Raw genomic sequence first — 25,719 nt, 5'->3', positions numbered from 1 at the left:
ACGGGTCGCGGCCAAAGAGCAGGTAGAACGGGTAGTATCCGGTGGTATCATTGCGTGAGGAATTATAGGCCAACGTCACGAAGTGTAAACTGACGTCCCAGTCACGATGGTGGTCGCAGACATACATGGACAGCATGTCCGTCAGGGTGCGGTTAAGGCGCTCAGTAAGGCTGTTTGTTTGGGTATGGTAGGCCGTCGTGAACTTGTGACGGGTAGAGCAGAAGCGGAGAAGGTCGTGGACCACTTTAGAAGCAAAGCAGGGGCCTAGATCTGTAAGCAGATGACGAGGAGCGCCATGAAGCAGGACGACGTCATGGAGAAGAAAGTCGACGACACAGAGGCACAGCTGGTCGGGATAACGCGCGTGATAGCGTACCGGGTAATGCAATCGGTCGCAAGGGCAATCCACTTGTTCCCGGAAGTAGATGTGGGAAAAGGCCCGCGCAGATCGAGACCAACCCGGAAAAATGGCTCAGTCGGAATGTCGATGGGATGAAGCGGGCCACTAGGCTGGAGAGGGTGCGTTTTCCGGTGCTGACATTGATCGCAGGCAGCAACGCAACCGCGGAGAGAGCGGTAAACGCCAGGCCAGAAGAACCGCCGGCGCACGCTGTCGTACGTGCGGGACGCGCCGAGGTGCCCTGTAATGGGAGCGTGATGAAGCTGGGCAAGGACTGTGGAGCGTAGATGCGTCGGGACGGCGAGCAAGAGGTCGGCGCCATCAGGGTGCATATTGCGACGGTAGAGAATATCGTGATGCAGCACGAACAGGCGCAGAGCAGGATCAGAAGGGATGCTTCGGAGGCGGTTGATTATAGGGCGCAGAGATGGATCACGGCGCTGCTCGTCGCCGATGTGTGGAAAGTCCGAATTCGACAAAACATAATCCTCGGTATCAAGGTTGTGGGAATCAGGAGGATCGACAGGATGGCGGTCGAAACGGGGAGCACTGCAGCGGTGTATGGCTTGCTCAAACTGCCGGCATACCTGAGGGACAGAGTCGACCATTGCGCAGTATTTGCAGAGGAGTAGGTTAAAAGTGTCGTCAGCGATCCCCTTGAGTATGTGGCCCACATTGTCGGTCTCTGACATGGCTCTGTCCACTCTACGGAAAAGAGCGAGAACGTCCTGTATGTAAGATATGTAAGACTCGGTGGACGGCTGTGCTCGAGAAGCAAGGTCTTTTTAGCGCCGATCTTGCGTCCAATTGGCTTGCCGAATAAGTCGCGGAGCTTCTGCTGACAGGTGTCCAAGAGGTAAGGTCTTCCTCATGCGTCTCAAACCAGATGCGCGCCGTGCCCGCCAAGGAGAAGATCACGTTAGCAAGCATGAGGGTCGCGTCACAGCGGTTGTGCTTACTCACATGCACATACATGGCTAGCCAACCTTCAACACCGACGTCATCGGTGCCAGAAAAGGTGCCCGTGTCGCGAGGGTGTGCCACGACAACGGTTGACGCTTCTGAGGTTGACGCTGTGGCCCGAGGCGTGCTGTACGGCATAGCGACGATGGATTATATGTGGTGACCGCTGCAGAGGTCCTGGGCTTGGTGTAGTGCCCATCACCTCCACCAAATATTACGGGGTTATTTCAGCAGCAGGAACGATAAGCCCTACACGGAAGACACACCAGAAAAAAAGCAGTAGCACTAGCTGCTGCAGCGTCCTTGTCCTCGTCGCCGACTGCCCAGCGACAGAACGATGTACTCTTCCCGGCGTGACTGTGTACCGTAACAACATGTGTCATATGTGTGTCGTTCAAGCGAGACTTTGGAATATGCATATGTGTGTCCATCTACGCCATACGTACCCTTGTATGTCGTACACGTAATATATGTCTCGTACACAAGTTTATTAGGAAAGGGGAAGCTAGGAAGTGGTTTTTATTAAAATAATAATAAAAAGGAAGGACAAGACTTTTGCTAGCCCCGGCATCTGCCACCGATACTGAAGCACCTGATCTGGGGCAACGGAAATAAAGGATAGCAGGCAGAATGGAGAAATGAAATGAAAGAGGTGAGGGGACAGGAAAAGTGGATAGGAGCAGAGATAATATACACAAACTATTTACACAATAATAAATGTGTCCATGTTGCGCGCGTGGTTAGTTCATGATGGAACAATAACAACACATGCGCACCGCGCTATGTTGACTGCAAACGGAGTGGGGCGTCCAGTTGTTAATCGTGCAAGGTAGCACTCGCGGAGCGTTCGGTCACTGCTTGTAGCTACCTGGCGGAGAACAGACGGGATGTCAAGCCCGTCTGTTCGAGGAACGCACAGAAGCTCACCATGGTTCGCTCACAGGTGCGCGCACCGCTCTGCGGCCACAATAGCGCCTTGAGGGAGTCTTCTAGAATGCCAAGCGCCCAATAGGCCGCAAGCATATCGCGAAGAACATCAGCTTACGCGTCACAGTGAAGGAGCAAGTGCTCTAATGATTTCACTGCACCACTTCCGTCACACACTGCTTGTCGCGATTCCGTGACGCTCCTGTCGTTCCCCGGGCCACACGCAGCCAATGCGCGCGCGGAGGATCATTGCACGTTGCGACTGCGCAAGTGTGCGACAGCCGTTGATGCTGTCGATGCGCTCACCTCCTGCGATGCATTGGTCGGGGTGCTGCTTTGGGAGATTGCTATGAAAGGCAAAGACTGGCCTGGAATTAAAAAGGAGTGATCCATAGAATAACTGTCGTACAAGATATCGGACTAAGAAAAGTAAAGAAAAAGTAGAAGGGCGAAAAAGAAAGCACGCACCTCAAACAAATTTGAATCATATTCCTGGAGATCTACAGCTCACTACACTCACCACAACGCCACGACTGATTTTTTTTAAACAGGCTATTAATTGCAGTCAAGAGCATGAAATTAATAACTATGGAGAAAACAATAACAAATCAGCACAATGCTCAATATGACACACCTTGAAAACCAAGCAAGAGACAAGATGCCACACAGGACAAATCCCGTACTACATTATATTAGGACACACCTACTCAACGACGCACTAGAAAAAAAGCAATGAAAAGAACAGCACTAGGAGAGCGGTTGCCACTCTGGTTCAGATTCAGTCTGGGCATGTCATTCTTTTAAATAAACAATCATTCTGCTGAAGTGGTCTCTTGTAGAAGCAACAAGTTCACAATGTCGGTCCATCATGCACGTTTTCAAGTGGCTGTGTAGTCTAATCATAAAGAACATGTCTAGAGGATAACGAAGAAATACCAGCGCACTGAGCTACCCCACAGAATTCGCTGTTAAATTAAGTCTTGTTTCGTTCCGGTTCAGATATCCGAGAAGTGTATTGCAGCTCTGCAATCAATGAAACAATGGCCCATATTTTCTGGGGCATCAGAAAGGCGGCAATTTACTGTAGCCACCAAAATACTATTTTTCTAACCATGTTTTAACGCGAGATGTCTCGCTATGCAGATTATAATAAAATGTCTTAGTGCAACGCGAGAGGGAAATTTTACGTTGTGATGACCCCCATAATGCGCAGGTCCACACGGGACGGAGAGGCAAAGAGACACCGTATGGCTCAGTTTAAACAAACAGGTATATTCAATAATTACACATGATTAAGATTATACATCAGAGGCTGGGGCGTCCGAGCTTACGTGCCGACGACTTCATGGGGGCGATGGAGTGGCTCCGGAGTTGGGCTCGAGCGGTTGCTGGCAGAAGCTGCACGCCGACGGGCTTCGGCGCTGAAGGCCCTCTTGGCGAACGATGTCGTCCTGGGCGTCCTTCTTCCGTACTGCTTCTCGATTTTTATATCCTCTTCTCCACACTCCCTAGGGGGAGGACGCCCACGCCGGAGGGGAAGGAGGGGGGGGCTAGGGCTTTCACTTGGGCGCACAAACATACCTCCGCACTTATTGTCTCGCCCCCCTCACGTGTTGAGTCCGAGGGAAAGAAGGTTGTCTTCGCGGTAGCGCATAGCGTCGGCTGTGGTACGGCGCGCTCTGGCCCGCTGACAGTTCCCGCGGGTCACCGGCCTCCATTCTTCATCCATCTTCTGACACTCGCTCCCTCAAGGTAAGGCGCGCTCTGGATCGCTGACAGTTCCCTTGTCCTGGAATGTGCTCGGGAGGGCCGCCCCTGGAACCGCCACGCCAATTGGGGAGGATAAAGCCTGTTTCCCCGCGGCGGCGGCGGCGGGTCCGGTTGGGTCCGGTTGGGCTTAAACCCTTTCGTTCTGGTCGTCACTCAAAGTGCATGGCTGGGTAATTGATGATGCCGCTGTCATCTGGGTCTCCGTCTACGCCGCGCCGTGGAACGCGGAACCTCGTAGCACACACAAGGAATGTACCTCGTAGCACACACAAGGAATGTACCTCGTAGCACACAAGGAATGTCACACTCGCTCACCCTCCAGAAGAATGTTCTCCGAACATTTGAGTCCCTGCAGCTCCCCTTGTCTTTCTGAATCGCCTCGCACAGTGCGTCCGACAAAACACTTTTCGCTGCACTCAACACCACTGCACAACACCATATGCCTCCGCTATCATAACTGGCGTCTCCAGGGGCAGCACTGATCTTCTTTTACAGATAAACATGAAACTCAGCACCCAAGCCTCTCCTTTCTAGTCCAAACTGGACGATATAAATTTACCACAGTTACAAAGGAGCTCCCACTTCTAGCACGATCACGGCACAGACAAAAATATAGATAGCGAAAGGAAGTAGGGCAGGTTCTGCATGCGCTCCGCATGCTCTCCTGTGAAGGTGTTACTTAATGACAGAAAGGTTTAACTACTAACTCCGATAACTTAACACATACGCATATAGCAATGTTATGAGCTGCGGCATTACACAATTCTGACCAGTTCACAACTCCGCTCTGTTTACACCATTAGTCCGACTTAGCTTTCCGATTTCGCAGCGGATATCGGCCTTCATGAGTCATACTAAGTAAGTCTGTGACCCTTTGTCTGCTTTGGGACTCGCGAGGGCTCGTGGCAGGAGCCTCTCCTGGCGTTATCTGTGCGGCAACCTCGCGCGCTTCTTCTTCTAGCAATGCATGAAGTAAATCCGGTGGCATTCTGGCCGTCACCTCTGGCGCCTGCCGAACAAATGCAGGAGAGGGCGTTTCTTGCGAACTATCTGCGCGCTCCGCTTCACTTCTGTCCCCATCAAAATCCGCGCTTTCCCTTTCCTCATTTCGTGAATACTGAACCGGTGCCGACTTGAGGCGATTTGCGTGTATCCTTATCAAGCGCCGGTTCACGTCTCGGACTCTGAAGTTTACCGGAGAAAGCTTCTCGACAACCTCGCACGGTCCTCTCCACTTCGTCTGGAACTTACGAGCTAGCCCAATCTGCCTTTGGCAGTTTTCAATGTACACGCTGTCCCCCATCAGAAACAGAAGAAACGTGGTTCGGTAATACATGATCTAAAGTAACTTGTAAGAAATCGCGCAGTATTGGGCGTGTTGTGTCTGGTAAAAACATGTCATGGAGACGCAAAACTATCTGCCGCACATGCAGGTAGACTAAACCAAGCTCGCCCTGACATTCAGGCCGGGAAATGTTATCTCGCTTCACAGATTCAAAAGACAAAACCCACACAAAACCGGCGAAAAGGCTGTGGAAACGCTGGATACAAAGCCTTGTGCAATGAATAATTTGTAGTGCCTAATAATTTTTAGTGGCCAGAAACAGATTGCATTAGGTCGCCCTGCCAAAATTCGGGAGACCGCGAAGGAGAAAAGTCTGAGCGTCCAAGAGCCGCCGGCACACTCACAGACTTTTCTCCTCCATGCTCTTTCAATTTTGCACGCTTTCTTTCCAGCAATGTGCGCTCTGCTCGTTGGCACTCAAAAGGGACGCCAAGGTGCTCAGGTGGCCTCTGTGTCCATTGCATACCTGCACATTCAGCAGGTTTTCGGTCCACACATTCCGATCCAGAGACCGCAACTCTTAGGACGAATAATCCGAGCTCCCGACACTGAACCAATGTCCTCCGTTAACCGAATAACGCCAAAAATGCGAGGTCATCTGCATAAGCTAATAACTTGAGATCGTGAACCATGATACGGAAACCACTGACGGCTTTACTGTTTATAATACTTATGCAAAGTGGCTCCAGAAATAGTGTGAACAGGGGCGGGGACAGTAGGCAACCTTGTTTCACAGAGTATTGAATGCGAACTGGTTGTGAGAGACATCCACTTACAATCAAGCGCGTGGAACAGCTTTGGTAACAAAGGCGTATGGCGTAAGAAAGGAAATTCAACCAATATTTTGTTGGTTTAAACTATAAAAGATAAATGAATGTCCTACTCGATCGAACGCCTCCCCCAGGTCACTCTGCAGCAGTGCTAGTTGTTCGTGATTGTCACTGCGATGCTTCCACTCCCTGCGCACGACAGGTACATTACATTGTATTGACCGTCCCCTCAAGTCACATGCCTGGTGAGGTCCATTCAAAATCGACATATCAAGCTGAAGCCGATTTGAGAACGGCTTAGCGAAAACCTTATAATCAAGTCTAGAAGCTGTTATCGCTCGGTCGTCATCTAAAAATCGTAGTTTTGTCCTGTCATCAGTATTGGTGTTAATTTTAGAAATTGAAAGAAGACGGGGGATAAAACTGATTTAAATGCCTTAAAATTCCTCTGAGAGGCCTTGAGATCGCGGGGTTTTCGAAAATGGCAATCTCATTTTCTAATTCGTCCAAGGTGATGGGTGACTTATTGTCGCGCACTCATCTTCAGAAAGCGGCGCAATCACAGTCAGCGAGCGCGACATTAACATCACCAACCGTGCTCGCAGTGGCAGCAAAAGGAGAGGCGTGGTGATTTACTAACAGTTAACCATAGCACCTGTACTTGTCTTCAGGACACCGCCACAGTAGAATTCAAAGACTCGCTTGGCAGCTACGTGGCCACGTTCACCAACCAAAGCCTGTCCTGTTGCCTCCCCAGAGTGAAAAACACGATTGCTGCGGGTTCGTACACGGGCCGCCCGAAAGCGTTCTGCATCAAACTTATTATGGTGACACTTAATCATTAGTCTGAATTTTCCCAATGTACACGCCTCGACTCTCACGTTCAAGCTCGTGCAAATTATAAAGGCTCTTAAGCAACCATTCGTTCTCACCGCGCTTTAAATAAGAGCTAGCAGAAGCGATCTCAATGGCTAAGTCCCGAGTTTCTTGCTTAAATATCCAGAGCTGCAAATAATCGGACTCTCACGGTCGTTCAAGATTCCAAAGCTGTCCAGACTCGCTGCATAAAGTCTCCCTCGTTTAGCAACGAAGAACTAAGCTTCTATACTTCCCACAGCGGCTGAAGCTTGGAACGGTGTCTCAATATACCGCGCAGCGTGGAAGCAATCTCTCCAGTGCGTGCGCCGTTATACCAGCGGAGAAAGAATCCCCCCCCAGAGCGTTTAACATTGTGTGTGTTACTGCCCTGTCCGCTTCGCTCGCACGCAGCGGCGGCGCATCGCAAGAAAGATCTCCAATTATCTGGAAGGCGGTCTCCACTTCTGACCAAAGGGAATGCGCGCTCGGCGGTAGAATTACAAGGAAATTAACAGTTAATACTGCGTGCGTACTTGCGCCTGCTTTGCCAGAAGAAAGGACAGACGCGGAGCACGCCTATATATGAAGAGCGGTGATCGGTGTCTGTCAGCCCGAGCCGCTGTTTAAGCTTCGCAGCAGCGCGCCTGCTCGACTCCCGGTCAACATCACTCGCCTAGCCACAGACTACCGAGGGAGCATGCGTCAGCCTGCGGGACGGCTCCATCATTATCCTCGAGGAATGGGAGGCTCTGAAGCACAACGCAGGCCCAGAAGTGCAAAGAAACATCTTCAATGAAGCTTCGGCCGCCGCTGAGTCCAAGGGGGTCACGACGGACGCCTAGCGAGAGCGAAGAGGACAAAGTCATGTGACTAATCGATTGATTAACTCTGAAATAACGTTTTTCCATCCGCCTGGTCGCCGGAATGTTGTAGTGCTCGCTGAACAAATTGTGCTTCGTTTATTTGACTCTCTCCTGTATTAGTGCACTTTTGGTGCAAGGCTTTTTGTTGTATTGTAGCCTCTTTCGAGCATTATTTTGTACTAGTATGGTAATCGCTTTGTGTATGCTCGCACGAGTGATTGTGAACTCCTCTGCATCGTCTCTTTGCTGCATAACAATTGTTTTGTTAGTTACCTTCAGCTCTGAGGCATTCTCTGGCTTGCGTCCGGCCAAAGCTGGGTGTGGTGTCCGGCTTATCACCGCAGTCGTAATGCGCAGGCAGGCGCGCAAAACGAATAAAAGGCGTGCGTCGCAACCAGCGCGCTGGCTTATCTCGACCAGCCACGCACCGACGTACACTGGGACTAGGAAGCCCGTTACGCTACTCAGCGCCTCCGGAGGCCCTGCTGCTCGTGCCCCGGCGGCCGGCCTTCTGCCGCGGCCTACAGGGCCTATTGAAGGTGGACCTGCCGCCGCCTGCGACGCGCCCCACAAAGGCCCAATGTTTCCACTTCAAATTGCCGGTGCCCGTCCTGGCGGACGACCTGATCGATGCCATCGACGAGGTCGTCGGTGTCGGGGGGCTGCAGTATTTGCAGCACCTCGGCGGAACGAAGTTCCTAGCAGCTGTCAGTTCGATGGCGCAAGCCACGGAAACGTTGGCCGCGGGCTCTCTGCACGTGGCCGGTCATCATGTGCCGCTGGTTCAGCTCCCTGCACCAGTGATGTTCGTAATGGTCCGGCGCCCTGCGCTCCTTTGGCAAGGTCAGGGCTGTCACGGAACCCGTTTTTAAGTCAAGGAGCCACGTTCGTCGCGGCGCTCGCCTGGTGAAGCTCGACATGCAGCGGGCACAACCGAAATTTATCACCGTCGCGGTTCACCGCGAAATGTTGGTATACCGTGGAACGAGGAAGGTGCGCGCGCCCGTTGCGGCTCGGAAGGTCACCTCGGTGCCACCTGCACCGCTACGCGCTGCGGCCACTGTGCTGCGTACGGCCACGAGGCGGGCTCGTGCCACGCGGCCTTCAAGCGGTGTGGCGGGAACCACGTCACCTCGGACTGCATTACAGGTAGCACATGACAGCGGGCCAATATTACAGAACCACTGGCAAAGCGTGGCCCTAAGTATGTCCAGAGTTGCCAATCAGGATCTGATATTGGCTGTGCCATCATCAAATCATGGCTATCATGGGTAATCTTAGCCAGAGTTCTCCCACTCTTCGCCAGAATTAGCTAAGCCATTTTCAAAGGCTGGCTGTCATGGGTCACGTCAGCCAGAGTTCTCCCACTCTTTCCCACAATTGGCTAAGGCATTTTCAAAGCCTGGCTCTCATGGCCTATGTTAGCCACAGTTCTCCCACTCTTTGCTAGAATTGGCTAAGCCATTCTCGAAACCTCGCTATCATGGGCCATGTTAGCCAGAGTTCTCCCACTTTGCCAGAATTGTCTAAGCCATTTTCGAAACCTGGCTATATTGGCCCTGGCTTGACACCCCTTATCCAGTGTTAAAAGTATACTGGCAGACGTTGGTGAACATTCTGCCATCTATTCCACTGGATATAAATTTGATTTTATTGTCGAGTACCACCTTGGCAGTTTATAATTTTCGAAAGCATTAAAACTCGTTTGACCTAATGGGCTGGGCTAGTGCGAGTTCAAGATTTCAAGTTTTATTAATCTTTTTCTTACCGAACACTTTCGTAGTATATGTGCGGAGCTGGATAAACAACGAATATTTTCCGACTGCGCAGTCAGTGATAGAGGCATAGTTGTGGAAAAAACTCAATGAAACCGAAGCTGTCAGCAAATCGCGCCGTCCAGAGGGAGCTCTCGTACAGGAGAAACTAAAGGAGGAGCGTGTCGACGCCGTCGAGGCGCGGCGCGGTGACATCTGCCGCGGGCTCTGTCGCTGATCAATTGGGTTCTAAGGTGCTTCACAACAATTCCCAAACACATTCGGAAGCACTCCAAGCGCATTCGCTCGCTGTATAGCAATGGTTCTGCTGCCATCAACTTCTGTTCTGTCCGATCTCTGATTTTGAGTTGTGCAACGACGTGACGGCGACTTCGGTGGTGGTCAGTGGACTATGAATATTTCGGCACAGAGGAACCGTTCTGTCGTATAAGGCCGACGACGACACCATCCCGACCGACAACTACAGATCTATAAAAAAATAAACTTTTTGAGAAGTGTTCAGACAGAGCTCTTGCTGTTGCTCTTGTCCGATTTCTGGGCAAAATAACCCGCCTATTTTTATCAAATTTATGTATTTGAAGGCGTTTTTGCACGCTATGCTTGCGCGAGTATCTGAAAACTAGCCCAAGTTGCATTTCTTCTAAAAAAAATCAAATGTATTACATTTCATAATTTTTAATTAGAAAAGCGTTTTTTAGTTCACTCTAGAGAATTCACTGCCACACTGCGCAGTGGGTGTCGGCTTAATGGAGATCCTAAATCAAACGTAATAACTTAGTGCAAGTGCATTCCCTAAGCCGTCTTTGTGCGCAATTTTAGCAACGTTCAGAAACGAAGCAGTGGCTCCCCCACCACACCGTAAGCTAACGGCGGCGAGGGAATGGCGACAACTACAGACGAACACCTTTCCTAACCTACACAAGTACCACATCATCTTCCCCGACAGATATGACAGCAACTGCCCCTGGTGTGGCGGAATTCCAACAACGTATCATGTAACATGGGGCTGCTCCGGTCCCAAGCCCCCCGAACTAGACAGACATCACTCCGAGGAACAGTGGGAGTCTGCCCTGCTCAGCTCTGACTTGGCGACGCAGCGAAAGCTGATATCCCAAGCAAGAACAACTGCGGTGGACATTGGGGTCCTGAAATAAGGACTCCACCCAAAATCTGTATTTTCGCCTCTCTATCTTACCTTTTTTGGAATAAATGTCTTCTACTGCTACTACTACTACTACTACTACTAGTAATTTACAATTATAAGTTGTGCACGCGCGAAATATTAGGCCACCGCTTCTAAACACACGCGATCACGCGGTAAGAGATTCCTAAGCTTCCGTACGTCGTTCCCTGTGATCGTGCCTTCACCTGTGTTTTCCTATTTGCTTTTTTTCTTTCTTTTCTACAGATCGTAATGTTTCAAAATGTTGTTTTTTGTACATTTTATTGTTCTGTTGCGTAATTTGCATTGAGGGCTATAGCTCTTGCTGACGTCATTACATATTTGCTCGCAAATTATTTTTTTTTTTTTGCTTTCGAACATTACCTTCAGTGATGAAAAGCGTCGGAAATAGTGGCGAGCCGCATTTCAACACGGTTTTGTTTGTTTTAACTTTTTCCTTGAAATTTTTACACCATCAAAAAGTTGGATGATTTTTCTACGACCAGCGAATAAATCTACAGACGAATGGTGTTAGACGCATGTTAACGTAGCTTGTTTGCCACATGTCCCGTATGTAATACTATGAAAGAGTGCGAATTCTCTTGCATCATATTTTATTTATGGTTTTATGTTTTCGATATTTAATAATATCATTTAAGGCATCCTGAACTAACACACGGCCCCACAAAATGCACCAGTGTCTAAAGTCCTTTTCGCGAAATCCATCACGAAGCTCCATGTTTTCGTTGAAATATTTTCGGTCGCCTCACATGATGCTGCTCCTGATACTTTCCAACAATACTTTGACACTTCCGCGTTGCCTTTTGAACGGGATTGGGTTCGAAGCCCGTGGGCCGTTTTCGGTTATAGAATATCTGATCCGGGTCCCATTTGAACCCAACATATTTTTGGAAATGTGGCGGAGTGCTTGAAGGTTGCTTCACTTCCGCCACCGGTTGGCCCGGTATTGCACTGCCTCCGGGATCGGCCTGGGGCATTATAGCGCGCGTTTTCTATCCTATCTTTAAACTCTCCTACTTTCTGCACGTTGTAGCGATTGTGGCTCAGCTTGAGCCAGTGGGCAGGCCTGTACACTTTCCTTATTATTTTTCCTGGCAACAACAGAAGAAGTCCTCTGAACTGCCTATGGCTCATTCTCTGAGAATTCCAAACCTCTTTCGCATGTTTCGGCCCGCGTCCTGTCTCTTTTTTTTTGAAGTTTCCTATCTCCGCAACTCACCTCCAGGACGTGCCCTTTTCAAGACAGCGTGCTAACCCCCTACTCCGCGAAGCGCTTTTTTTTTACTTACTTTCTCCTACCTGCGCCGTTCGTGCAACGCCCCCCCCCCCCCCTCCCCCCAAAGATCTTTCTCTAACTTTCAGCTCGAAACTTTTTTTCGCGACCACAAAAGCTCCCTACTTGCAGCCATCACCTCTCCTTCCCCCTACCCCACCACCGCCGTCTTCTCGCCTTCCATTACTCACAGCGCGATGCATCCCGACGACATATTTTTGACTGGACGGGTCTTGCCTTGTATGACCTGACACGGCGGTGCCCAAGCAAAAAACCAGCGCAATGAAAAGGCATGCGCACTCGAGCTGGCTCCGTTCGTAGTCTGCGCAAGCGAGAACCCACATCTAATACTATATGAGAGCTCCGACGCGGTTCACTACCTTGGCCTGCAATATCTTATTTTTAAGTACTACCAATATTTTATCTTGAGATACGTTCGGAAATGAATGTGATTTTTAGAGTACGAGTGTTGCTTTGACCACATTCGGCTTTATGTTTTCCGGCAGGAAAAGAGAACTAGACAAAGCACGAGGAGGACTTCTATGTACCTACTCTCATTGCCAAAGGTCTCGCTTGACGTCGTGCGCAGTGCAGATCTGCTCGAATGGTAAGAACTTTCTTTTTCGCCTTTGGTGCAATGAATTCACGAAACATTCACAACGTTATCGAATAGCGGGTTTGAATTCATGTGACCTGACATCCGATGCATTCTGCCCTGTACAGCTCATGCAGGATAGGAATCGGAACTACTTTGTGTTCCGCTACAGACCACTCGGTAAGGATATGTGTACTTTCGCGCTGTTTGTCTTTAGCTAACACACTTCCAGGTGCAATAGAAAATCCACAATTTATGGTTAAAGCTTTTGTCAAGTTATCTCGCAGTGAAAAAAAGGCATTGCTCTGGACTGTCAGACGGATGTTTTGTGTGGTTTTCAAGTCAGTTTGGAATCTGTATTACATGCATTAGAAGCGACTAAGATAACCTGTTGGATTTAAAAAAAACAAAGGTGTTCTGAGATTTTCCGTCCGGCGTATTTATTTTTATCCCCATTCAAAAAAACGAGCTTTGTTCAAAACCGCTCTTTTGACGTCGATATGGAGGAGATGCTACAAGTTGTGCATCTTTACCTGAATAAAAAAGCGCTCTCAATTTAGAGGTACGTAGTTATGATATTAAAACAAAATAATACGTTATTTTACTTTCAATATCACGTTATTTTGTTTTTTAACATTGAATATTCTTACTGGAGGTCCGAAACGGCGGATTAAACTAAAAATCACCAATTTCGTAAAGGAAAGTTAAATTTCACTTTGTGAAAAAAATGTGGTGTTAGTTGTTACAAATTATCCTGTAAAATGTTTGTCGAGTGTATTCACACCGACTGTGCCTCACAAAATTCAGTGTTATTTAATCATTTGTTTATATGCAGTGACGCACCGGTTCATCATGACATCATACCTCTTTTTGCAGGCTAGATGCATTGTGAGGTCATCGTGCAAGAGCTGAAAGAGGAATTTGAGTGCAGTGGAAGAGTCCTCTTGCAAGAGAAGTGCAACGATTACTTCAGATATGTCTGATCAGTTCACAGGAACACAGCTCCGTTGAGCACTTTATGGATGCCTTAGCAGTGCGAAAGCAGCATGCCGAGCTGCGTTGTCTAATCAGAATCATAGGCACGCAGCAAACTTGAAAATAAATGATTTTCCCACCGCCTTTGCTACCATGCTCTTGGGTCCTCCTTTCCTTTAATTCCTAGGATGACTGATAGCTGCGCAAGCCATTCTGCGTGCGCTAGAAGCGCGAAGCTTGTAACTGGATGCAATAAACCGGACTTTTTCCAGAATTCTTAGGCACCCTCATTTATGAATATTTGCTACGTTTAATGGTACGTGCATCCACGGTTACAGTCATTGGGCAGTGGGTTATGTCGCATCTGCCAACTTTCGAAAGCAGAATACCAGTGTTTGAAAGCTGACTATCGTAGTTTAAAAGCTAGATAACGATGATTGAAAGCTGGATACCAATGTTCGAAAGCTGGATGCCAGCGTTCTAAATTTTTGCAAAGGCGATCCGTGGCCTTTACTGGCCGATGTCGCGGAACGAACGCGAGGCCTGCGTTGGCCGCTCGATCGGCCGAAAGTTGGCTCAAAGCTGGCCTGAAAGTGGGGACAATGTGTCAAAATGGTAGCGCTTTGCCTAAATTACAATGTAGGACCGCCGTTCATGCCAATTTTTGCCAATGATCGCCCAGTGTTCGCCCAATGCTGTTGTGTTGTCTGGGATCGCTCCGCGTTCCTACGCGGCCGCCCTCGCAGCTCCGGGGAGTACGCCTCACGCCGCGCTCGAGGCAACCCCGGCTCCACACCGGGACAAAGTGGACGACTTCACGTCCACAACCACCCTCGTTCAAGGCTCGGGGGAGTCCGGGTCGCCCGACACTCTAGAGACGGACGAGGCGGAACAACCCTTCGCCGAAGAAGTCTCGAAGGACTTCACATCGTCAGACGCCCTGTCTGACCTGGAAAACCTGGAAGCTGCATGCCTTGTTTGACGCGCAGCCAAGGTCAGCTCAGGGACAGCAAAGCGGTACGGAGACGGAGTCGACGACTTCAGAGGTCGCCCCACAGGACCCTCGCCTGGTCAACCCTATCAGCCAGGTAGCGGACCTGCTGAGGGCAGCCAATGGGCCACAGGCCGCCAGCTCCGAAGCCCTTGCTCATGTGAACACTAGTGTCCCAAAGACACAACGCCCGGGCCCCCGAGCGACCACCGTGTGCCCATCCCAGAAGGGGCAAGAGCCCGACGAACCGATGCGTCAGCGCTCCTCGTCAGACAGCGGGCCCTCGTCGAGAGTTACCGCTGCTCCAAAGAAAAAGGCGAAAACAACGGAAGAGGATCGAGCCCCGATAGACTTCTCCGATTCCGACGAGTAGCAACCATGGCTTCGCCAAAGAATCTCACCGGCCGCCGCGGCCGCCCGACCCTTCTCGCAGCCGTCCTTACCGCGGTGGCCGCGTTAGAGCCGCGCACCCGGTTCGCGCCGATAGCGGCCTGTTCGCGTTGACACCAGCAGCAGTTCGGCGCGCCTTCACCAACGATGGACGCGAGGAAGTGCCGGTGCTTTGTGAATAGTGTTACGCTGCGGGGCCTAGACGACTGTGTCGATGTGTCCCAGCAGCATGTGTTTCCGCTTCACAGTTCCTTGTTTGGTGCATGCGCAGTGGGTGGCGGCATGCGCAGGTGTGAGTGGTATGTGTAGTGTGTTTGTATGAACCAGAGCGCTCTGCGCTCCACGCGAACCATGCGTGCCATGGATGCTTTTTTATGGCGGAGTCAAGGAGAAACAGTTAACGCACCACAACCACGCTGTCTGCGCCTTAGCGCCTACAGGGACTTACCTGCTGCGGCAGCGTCCTCGAGCCACCCGGTTCGATCGCCCGTTCTGCGACCACCGCAGCACCACACGACTTCTGAGTCGGTCAACGATTCACTTGTTTTTACCTCTTCCCAAGTATTAATGGTTTTGTTTCTTTAGCTAAAGATGGCTGAGATTCATTTCGTTAACTTTAATGTCAGAGGTTTTCGAGCTCTAGCCAAGCAGCTAGAAGTTATGCAGTTCGCTCGCTCAGTAGGTGCAGACTTACTTTTCTTGCAAGAATGCAATTTTCGTACCCCAGCAGAAGTGTCAGCATTTCGTAGGCGATTTCATGTCGACGCTTGTTTCTTGTTGACCACCTCTCGACCATGTGGTGTCGGTGTGGTTTTCATCACAAACACCTACAGGACGAACGCACATTGCACTTTCGGTCTCGTTGGTCGCGCCATAATTATAGACGTATTCTTCGAATATCGGAAAACTCGTTTCATTAATGTATACGCGCCTGCCAGACGCAGTCAGACGAATGATTTTTAAAGCAATTCGTACCGATCTAGACCAGAATGTGCAGTGTGTGCTCATCGGCGAGTTCAATTGCGTGCTAGATTCTTGGCAAGATGTACCCGGCCCAGGCCAAGGGACATCTATGTACTATGCCAGGGAACTCGGGTGTTTAGTGAATCGCTTTCAGCTCACGGTTGCATTTGTTGCACGTGGAAGCGAGGCCCCTCCGCTAGCCGCCTTGACAGAGTTTATCTACCCCGTACCACTTATCGTACCGCTTCTCCGCGCATGCGGGACTGTAAACCTTCCGCTAGACGTCCACGGCATCAGCGACCGCGCACCCGCCGTCTCAGTGCGCGTGAACGCATCACCTGGAAGGTCGGCCGACCAGAATAGGTGGAGGATGGACTCCGCGCATCTGCATGATGTAGTTAGTTCGGCTTCCGTTCGCCAAGCACTACCGGAGACCCTCCCAAAGGTTGAAGACCTATCTCCGGACGGTTGGGACGACCTTAAAACCAACTGGCGCGAGATTCTAGTAAGCGAACGCAAAGCCAGGCGCGTTAGAATAACTGCCGAACTTAACGACTTGATGCGGCCCATTCGCATCGTTGAGGCAGGAGGCACTCGACGCTCTTCATGAGCGAGTACCTTGAAACATATCGCGTGTAATATTACAGGCTTTTAGCTCGGAGCTCGAGTAATTCGCCCGACCCAACAACGTCCCCCCGAGCAGCGGCAGAACTCCGTCGCACCCGAGAAAGGGAACACGAAAGAAAAGGACTTTCACGAATTGAAAGCGTGGTCTTGCCTAACGGCCGGCACTCCAGTGCCCATTCAGATAACGCTCAAGTTTTCGCGGCCCACTACGCCTCGTTGTTCTCCTCTGAACACGCCAGCAGAAATTCGAATTTAAGGAGTAGGGTTCTAGAGCTGTGTGGACGATACACGTCCCTGGAAATAAATGGGGCAGCGCTCTGCGGCCCGGCTAGAAAGGAAGAAGTGCGAGCGGCGCTAGCTCGTATGAGGGCGTCCGCAGCTCCCACCCCAGGCGGAATTCTTGCCGGGTTCTACTCGGCGTTCTTTGAGATTCTCGGCGAACACTTGACAGCCATAGTCAATTCAGTGCTTCTGGAGGGTGTAAAGCCGTCGTCCATTTCAGTGGGGCACGTAATTCTCATCCCCAAGACAGATATGCCCCTCTCGGACCCAAGTTAATGGAGACCAATAACGTTGATCATCAACACAGACTACAAAGTGGTCGCTACGCTTTTAACCGACCGTCTTAAGCAGTGCTTCGGCGACGTGGTCAGCCCACTCCAGAGCTTGTCAGTCTTGGGTAGATCAATCTTCTCTTCACTGGCTCTCACACGCGACCTTTTTGCGTACGCTCAGGCAAAGAAACTCAACGGTTGTTTCATATCTCTCGATCAAAGCAAAGCCTTTGAGAGAGTGGAGCATGACTACTTGTTGACACTCTTGTCATGCCAGGGCCTTCCGGACAAATTTACTAACATAGTAGGTGCCCTATATTCGGGGCTGTCTAGTCAGCTTCTTTTGAATGAAGCGTTGAGCGGGAAGATTTGCGTGACGCGAGGAGTTAGACAGGGTTGTCCCCTCTCGCCCGCTCTCTTTGTGCTCTCACTGGACCCCCTCCTCCGTGTATTTGAGGACCACCCAGATATCCGAGGTTTTCCCCTTCCGGGGCAGGGAAGAGTTTCTTTGTCTGCTTACGCGGACGACATCTCGCCGTTCTTGAGAGATGCGGACAGTTTTCTTGCCTTCTTGCAAGTTTTCAACGAGTATGCGGCCCTCTCAGGGGCTCCGTTGAACACCATGAAGAGCCAAGCCCTGAGCTTTGACACGTTTCAGGAATCGTTGCCCGGGGAAGTGCAGTTCGTCAATTGCGTTCGAGTGCTAGGAAGTGTTTTTAAGTCGGCAGGTGTGTCGCCGAAATCGTGGGACGACGCCATCAATCGTGCGCGACGGGCCATAGACTCGATTGTACACCTCGAACTTTCTTTGAATGCCAAAGTACTGTTCTTTCGTGCCTGCGCAACTGCGTACGCTTGCTTCATTGCGCGGGTTGCTCCGATGCCGCGTCGCGTGGCAGGGAAGCTGAACTCCCTCGCAGGACAAGTCCTGTAGAACGGAAAGCCGGCCCCAGTATCACGACAAGTTTTGTCCGCGGAACGCGACAGAGGTGGTTTGAACCTTCCCTCCTGGCAAACAACAGCGCGAGCTTTCGCCACCAAAGCAGTTCTTGACCTGCTGGCGTCCCAGGCGTACATGGGGCGATCAATAGTCCTGTATTGATTGGTTACTGGGAGTCGGCTGTTCCTAACGCAGCGACACACGCGACACCAGACAGAGCAACCTATGCCCTTTTACAAAGCGGCAACTTACTTTTTCCGTTTCTGGCTCCGCCAGTTTCCGGGCGCGGACATACGCGAAACACTAGTGGCACGTGTTAGTGCGGCGGTTGCTGTTTTAGAGCTCAGTGTCGACCAGGTAGAAAAAACATCTCCTAGAAAGTGGCAGTCTTTCGTTTCAAGCCCGTTGCCAAAAGAAGTACAATACTTGGAATGGCGTCGCCGTTAGAAAGAACTGCCGACGAGGGAGCGTCTCGCAAGATGGGGCGTCGTACCAAATGCGCGCTGCGCCATTTGCGGCGCTGTTGAGACACAGCGGCACGCCCTGGAAGACTGCGTCGTAGCACGTACTTTGTGGCTCCTCATCCACAGGATGTTTAGGGTGCGCCCGCGTCAGCGCAACTGGCGAAGGCGCTCAATTTTTGAGCGCCTGCTGATCACAGTAGTGATGCACGTGCTTTTGAAGCGACGTAACTCGGCCGAAGTGCGCGGAAGACGGCAACGTGCCGTGCTTCCGGCCTTGATTAGTGTGCGCCTCATTGTGTGGGAATTCCTAGAGGAAGAGCTGACAGTAGGCGGCGAAGCGCTGTTCTTGCGGCGCTGGTCGACCCAGTTTATTTCCGTACATAGCAACAGAGTCGTACTCGCACCCATGCAGTACTAGATCATATTCGCTGCGGATGCCCTTAGTTTGTCGTTGTAACGGGTACCATCCCTTACCTATTTATGCAAGTATCTGGGAACAAGTGCAGTACACAGATGGTAACTTTTTACCCCGCCCTTCCCCTTACCCCACCCTTCTCCGTTTCCTAACCACCGCGTACTGAGATGTATATTGGATTTGGAAAGAAGCCGTGCATGGTATTTATTGTACATAAATTTTTGGCCTGTTCTCTACCTGTTTCTTTCTGCCCGAATTGGTGACTCTTTTGACCTTTTTTTTTGCTCCTGTGGCTTCGTGATTACTTTATGTACTATTCGTGTCTAAGTATTGTTTGGTGTACTAATAAATTCTCTTTGTATGTGGGAATAAACGTCGCTTCGCCCCTGGAAACTTGTCTGCTCCTTCGCAAGAACCATGCAACACTACAACTGGCGACGAAGATGGGATATGAAGACGTCGTTCTTCAGTTTGGAAGGCGTTTCCGAAATTCGCTCGGTGAAGAAAAATGTCTTTTCTGGAGTGTGCGGAGCCTGTGACTGTCGTTATGACTGGGGCCGAGGCAGCAGTGACGCACTTCGCTGGGCGACTGGGCCGGCTGGAACCCTTCGATGAGTCCGCAAGCGATTGGGCTTCGTACGAAGAGCGGCTTACGTCGTTCCCGACTGTCAACGGAGAACCCGACAGCGACAAGGCACACAGCTTTTTGAGCATCATCGGTCTGAAGACCTACGGATTGTTGAAGTCATTAACTGCTCCAGAACAGCCTTTTACGAAAGGTTTCGAAGACCTCAAGAAAGTTTTGAGCTACCACCTGTCCCCGAAGCCGTCCGTCATTGGAGAACGGGCAAGTTTCACCGGAGGTGGCAAGGAGAAGGCGAGTCCTTATCTAGGTACGTAGCCCGAGCTTCGTAAACTGTCGCAAACGTGCGAGTTTGGAAGCGCCCTTGACGAGTGTCTTCGGAACCGCCTCGTGTGCGGCTTGCTACGAGAAGATATTCAGCGAGTGCTTTTCACGGAAGATAGCAAGCTTACGTTCCAGAAAGCGGTGGAGCGGGCTCTTGCAATGGAAGTGGCTAAAAAGAGTGCTGCTGAGGCACGCGGCACCGACGCCGCAGTTGGCGACGTGTACAAGGTGCAAGCTGAGGCGCAGAAAACATGCAAAAGCTGTTTTCGCTGTGGTTCGCCAAAACACAGGAGTGAAGCATGCCCTCACTTGGACGCAACCTGTTTCAGTTGCAACAAAAAAGGTCATATCCAGAGAGCCTGCCGAAGCAGTGGTAAGACTTTTTCTAAGAAAAAGCAGATGAAAAGGAATGTGAAGATGCTGATGGTTGTGTCGCGGAAAGCTTCGACCCTCAGTCTAGACGGCGGGTCGGCAGCTCAGAGCGATCCTGTCACCGCACAGATGACCATCGACGGCGCCTTTGTGAACATGGAGCTAGACACGGGGGCGGCTGTTTCCGTCATGTCAAAGACGCAGTTCCGTCAGCTCTTTCCTTCTGCCGTACTGGAGCACACTGCAGTTAAACTTCGTACCTACACAGGAGCACTGGTACGACTCCAGGGGGTCTCTTCGGTCAACGCGCCACACGGCGACCATTCTGCAGCTCTACGTCGTAGACCACAAGGAACCACCTCTACTGGGTCGGGAGTGGCTCCACGCCGTCCGGCTGGAGTGGGCTAAAATCTGCAACCTGAACAAAATTACAAGGTCAGACACTCCTACTCGTAGCGTAAAAAAGAGACTCGACGCATTGCTGGCGAAGTACCAACCCCTTTTCAAAGACGAGCTAGGCACGATAACGGAAGAGCGCGCCGAACTTTATCTTAAACCTGATATGAAGCAGAGATTCCTAAAGGCCAGAAATGTTCCGTTCACGTTGCAAATGTTCATGCATGAGAACATGCTATATAAACCAAGTTGCTGGACAAGTAATTTGTGTTGGAATAGCACAATTCATCAGTAAAAATAATGTCATTAGATGTTCAGTGCATCTTATAGGAGTGACACCGCATGAAATTTCAATATTTAAAGAAAACTTTCAATATCAGGTTATTTCTTTTCTAATGTCGCACATAGAGGAAAACATATCGCGTGTGTAAATGGAAACAAAGACAAGAAAAACTGGCTTGTACATGTATAATTAAAAAAGGAACAATGATATAAACCACAACAAAATCAACACTATTTTTTAAGGAAACAACATTCATGGGAGTGTTTAATTGTGTATATCATAACAGGTTAGGAAATTGCTACCTCAACTAATTTATCATAGGCTTAGTATGAAATATGTACATGTTTAAAACTGAAGCGCCATTATGTTTAATTGACTGTTGTTTATAATCAGTTCCATAGCGCGGAATGTGCGAGTCACTAGAGGTTCTAGTAGAAACGATATGTTCGTGGCGCTGAACTGATGCGGGGGCAGTTAGGAAGTGATGAAATTGGCTGTTTGAAGAGTAACGGTACGTGAAATTCTAATGGCAATAAAGATGTCATGGGAAATATTTCATAGGTTGCGATCAAGTGATGACTGTGAGAGAGGTCCGAGTGATTTCCGGTGTACCGGATGATTCTTTTTTTGGACTGTAAGTATTTATCACTTGTTAGTACTTGTATTAGTGCCCCACACAATATAACAATAATTGATATGGAACAGAAATAATGCGCGATAGTGCAGGATCTTTATTTGCCTTGGTAAGAACGTTCGGTAGCATGAGATGACATCAGCTGCTGTGCAGTTTTTTTGCGTATGTTCTCAACGAGCATGTCCCGGTTCAAGTTAATTTTAAACGTGTGTCAAAGTATTTTTCGTGATTCTACAATTTCAATATTCTGGGCTTATAAAATGTGGGTGATTAACCTGAAATGTGTTAATTTTTGCTCAGTGAAAACAATAACTTTTGTTTTCCTTTGGACTGTGTCCTCAAGAATAACATACCTGCATCTTGCCGCGGCGCAAGTACAGAACATTCTTCGGCGTACATAATAAACTTCACAGATCTGTCAATGATTTAAAATCATTGACAAAAATATTCAACATGAGAGGCTATAAGAGGCTTCCTTGTCGACATCCAGGTTTAACGGGTAAAAACATTGATAAATGATTTTCCTAAGTAAACTATTTGTGTTCTGCAGATTACGTACGATATAATCATTTCTATAGATATACCACCAACTCGATTCCAGGACAATTTGGTTATGATAATGTTATGGCCTAAACAATTGAAGGCTTGCGGGAAATACTCGGGAAGGCTGGAAATAAAGTAATTCCAGTGATGTTGTCTAGTACAAATTGTTTCAGTGCTAGGAGAATAGTTTCGGTTGAACGCATTTTTATAAAGGCATGTAAATCATAACTGAAAACATCTTATTTCTAAACAACATTTCATGTGACGAGAAAACAATTGTTCTAGTCCTTTCCAGGAGATGGGACACATACTTATTGGTCTGTAATAAGTCACTGTGTTTTTATCACCACTTTTGCAGATGAAAAAAACAGTGGAAAGCTTCAGTTCAGCCGGAAACACGCCTTGTTTCTAAAATCAAGATATAAATGTGCTCCAGCACAGGGACTGCAATCTGAGACATGCATTATTGGCTTAATTTGTGCGATATCGTAACGCAACCAGAACTATTATTTAGTTTATCAAAGGTTCGGCGCACTTCTTTTCGTCTCTGGGTTCCATAAAAAAAGCTATTTTTGGGGGCTGAATACTGCGCTTTGTTCTGCTTGTTGTTCTTTCGGCACAGGTTGTATTGTTGGGACTGTGGCAACGGTCTGTTTAAATTGTGAGCAAGAGACTTCCTTGTGAGTTCGTGTCCGTTCACAATGAACTTATCACGGCCTAATACTTTGTTTATTACTTTCCAGGCTACGTCACGCTCTTTCCTTGGTGCATTGGCAAATAACTGGTGATCTTATGCAGGCATAGCTCCTTTACGTTAAGGATTAAGTTTATTCCGGGTTTTTTAAATTCTTCAAGCGACGCTGCTGAGCGCGTGCTCACAAGCGGATGGTAAAGATGGTTTTTATGATTTATCATTTTCGCGGGCATTTGGTTATCCACAGCTTTCTGATTTTCTTCAGTGGCTTACCTGTTTTGATGAGAAAGTGTTCTGAGTAGACACGTGCAAAAAGTTTTATGAAAGCTTTATACGCTCAAATATAAAAGAGCAGTCTAAAGTACTTTTCTCCTTTGTGATTGATTCTATGGTATCAGTTGTTATGCACTGAAACTAAAACGAATCACGGAATGTATTTTTTTCTTGTTTTTGTCTCTAGAATAAAAGAGGGCGATGATCCCTTGCATCGGATCCAATTGCAGCCGCATGGTGAACAGTCGCTTCAATTTGCGTGGTAATTAGAACTAGTACAGATGAACTCGATAAAGTTTCAAGAGTGGGAGTAGAATCTCTGTTTCTAAAGCCAATTCAGGACCACCTAGTTGTGAAGCCCAAGGTTGTATTACTCTGCTCTAAAACATCTATGTTATGGGTGGGAGGCACACAGCTGATACAATTTCGTCGTTGAATCAGAGAGCTAGCATTTCATAGGCCGCAGTACCGGTGCTATATGTGGCGCCAGGTCATATTTTTAAGAGGCATCTGTATATTTTCCAGTGCCACCAGCTTTCGGTCTGGGCGGTTAAATGAAACCTTTGTACCCAACAGGTATAAGAGGCTTACAGCCTTTGTTGTACCAGGTTTCAGTTAACATTACTGTGCCTATTTTGAGAAAAAAGCCACTTAAAGAAGAATGATGGCATCTTCTTTATTAATTGCTGAAAGGGTGTTCTAATGTAGAAGTCAAGCGCTAGGTAAAAAAAAAAGAAGTGTAACGCATTCAGGTAAAGCGAAAATTTCATAGTCCTTTATGAGCGTTTGAGGGGTTACTTCCGACCTAGGTACTTCTGAGCTTGTTATCATTCAGAGGTCACGCTCTCCTTATATGTGTATAATCTTCGACTTTTCTGTCCTCTTCGCAAATACTTTGCCGTTAAAAAACTTCATCGATTTTCACTCGTGTTCACTATTTCTTTTACTGGCCGTATCGAGCAGTGTTTTGAGTGCAGAAAAGCGCTGCTAGTTTGCATACACCGGTTCTGAGCCACTGAAGCCCATGTCTTCATTGGTAAGCCTGGCTTTCTTTGCCTTGGTGATAAATAATAATAATTGGTTTTTGGTGGAAAGGAAATGGCGCAGTATCTGTCGCATATCGTTGGACACCTGAACCGCGCCGTAAGGGAAGGGATAAAGGAGGGAGTGAAAGAAGAGAGGAACAAATGGGTCCGTAGTGGAGGGCTCCGGAATAATTTCGACCACCTGGGGATCTTGAACGTGCACTGACATCGCACAGCACACGGACGCCTTAGCGTTTTTCCTCCATAAAAACGCAGCCGCCGCGGTCGGGTTCGAACCCGGGAACTCCGGATCAGTAGTCGAGCGCCCTAACCACTGAGCCACCGCGGCGGGGCCCTCGGTGAGTGGCACGTTGCGTTTTGCGCGCGATTTAAACTACTGTAGGGTTCGGCGCGCTGTTGCATCTTTTTGTACATGTGTTGCGAATATTCCGCGAGAATGCAGTGACCTAGGCTGCGCGTCCTGTTTTGTTTTATTTTGTTTTGCTTTGGTGCACGCCGTTAGAAGGGGAATCATGCATTTTTAGTTAGTCTCCCCATTCGTCCTTGCGGTTTCCTTCGCCGCTTCGGACGGCGGGGCTATCTGCCGGCCTCGACCTTGGACCCCTGTCCCCTTGGCGAAGGATTGCGAGACCACCTAGGGACGAACTCGGGGGTAAGGGAAAATGCTGACATCAGTTCTGAGCTTTCCTATTCGTCAAAACTGATGAGCCGCAGTTAGCAGTTTATTTTTACGTGTGGAAAGGGGCGCGGGCATCTTCGGGGTGTACGCGCGAAGGGAGCCGCGCCCGGGTGCTTTTAGCCTCTAGCGACTCCTAGCTGGCAGGCTCTCGGTCTGGCCGAGTGCGGAGGGAGTGACCGTTGAGAGCTGGTGCAAGGCGCGCCAGTTTGACTGTTGGGACGCGCTGGCCCTCGCTTCTGTGCAGGCGGTCGGCTAGGCCGGCCGCGGATAGTTGTGGCCGTATACTGACTTTTGTTTGTACCCATCTGTAAATAGCCTGTATGAAAGTTCGCTTCTCACTAAATCGCTTCGCCTGCAAGTCATATCATCGAGAAGCCTTCAAGCGGTGCATCCAGTTCTGGAAATCACCGGACCAACACCACCGGCAAACCTTTACTGGCGCAGTCGACAGTACTGGTGCTCTGCAGCGGCCCCGAGGAACGGACGAAGACATCCACGGAGAGAACGACGAAGTTCGGCATCCAAAGCGAGGTACCGAAAGGACGACAGAATATGGGGGTACGAAGGTGCGAACCGCATCGGGCGTGAAACGCCGAAGACAAGGCCTTCAACAGACACAGAGTGGTATCCCTGAGCAACGGCGGCAGTTGGAAGATTCAAGCGGACACGGCCTTCAGCGGACAGAAAACGGCATCCCCGAGTAAAGGCAGCAGCTAGCGGCTTCAGTCCGCACCTGGTCCGAGGTCGCCGCCATTCCTGCCCGAAAAGAGGACCCTGAGCGCAGCTCCGAGTGAGTTCCCTCCGTTTTCTTAGCGGTCACTGTTTGACTAAGGCTTGCGTAGTTGATGATA

At 49.5% G+C, this 25,719-nt stretch overlaps 1 long non-coding RNA gene across 1 annotated transcript in view; it reads left to right on the top strand.

The window, feature by feature from the left end:
- LOC144101949 (uncharacterized) overlaps positions 1–13,770 on the top strand; it is a 196,921-nt gene extending 183,151 nt beyond the window's left edge. The window contains exons 5-7 of the long non-coding RNA XR_013308110.1: positions 12,634–12,734; positions 12,851–12,902; positions 13,599–13,770. This is a non-coding gene — a long non-coding RNA (uncharacterized LOC144101949). The remainder of the gene's footprint in view (positions 1–12,633; positions 12,735–12,850; positions 12,903–13,598) is intronic.
- The last annotated feature ends 11,949 nt before the right edge of the window (positions 13,771–25,719 follow it).

The sequence above is a fragment of the Amblyomma americanum genome, chromosome 8 (assembly GCF_052857255.1).
Source record: "Amblyomma americanum isolate KBUSLIRL-KWMA chromosome 8, ASM5285725v1, whole genome shotgun sequence".
In the NCBI taxonomy this organism is placed as follows: Eukaryota; Metazoa; Arthropoda; class Arachnida; order Ixodida; family Ixodidae; genus Amblyomma; species Amblyomma americanum.
This window is presented reverse-complemented; position numbering and strand designations above follow the sequence as displayed.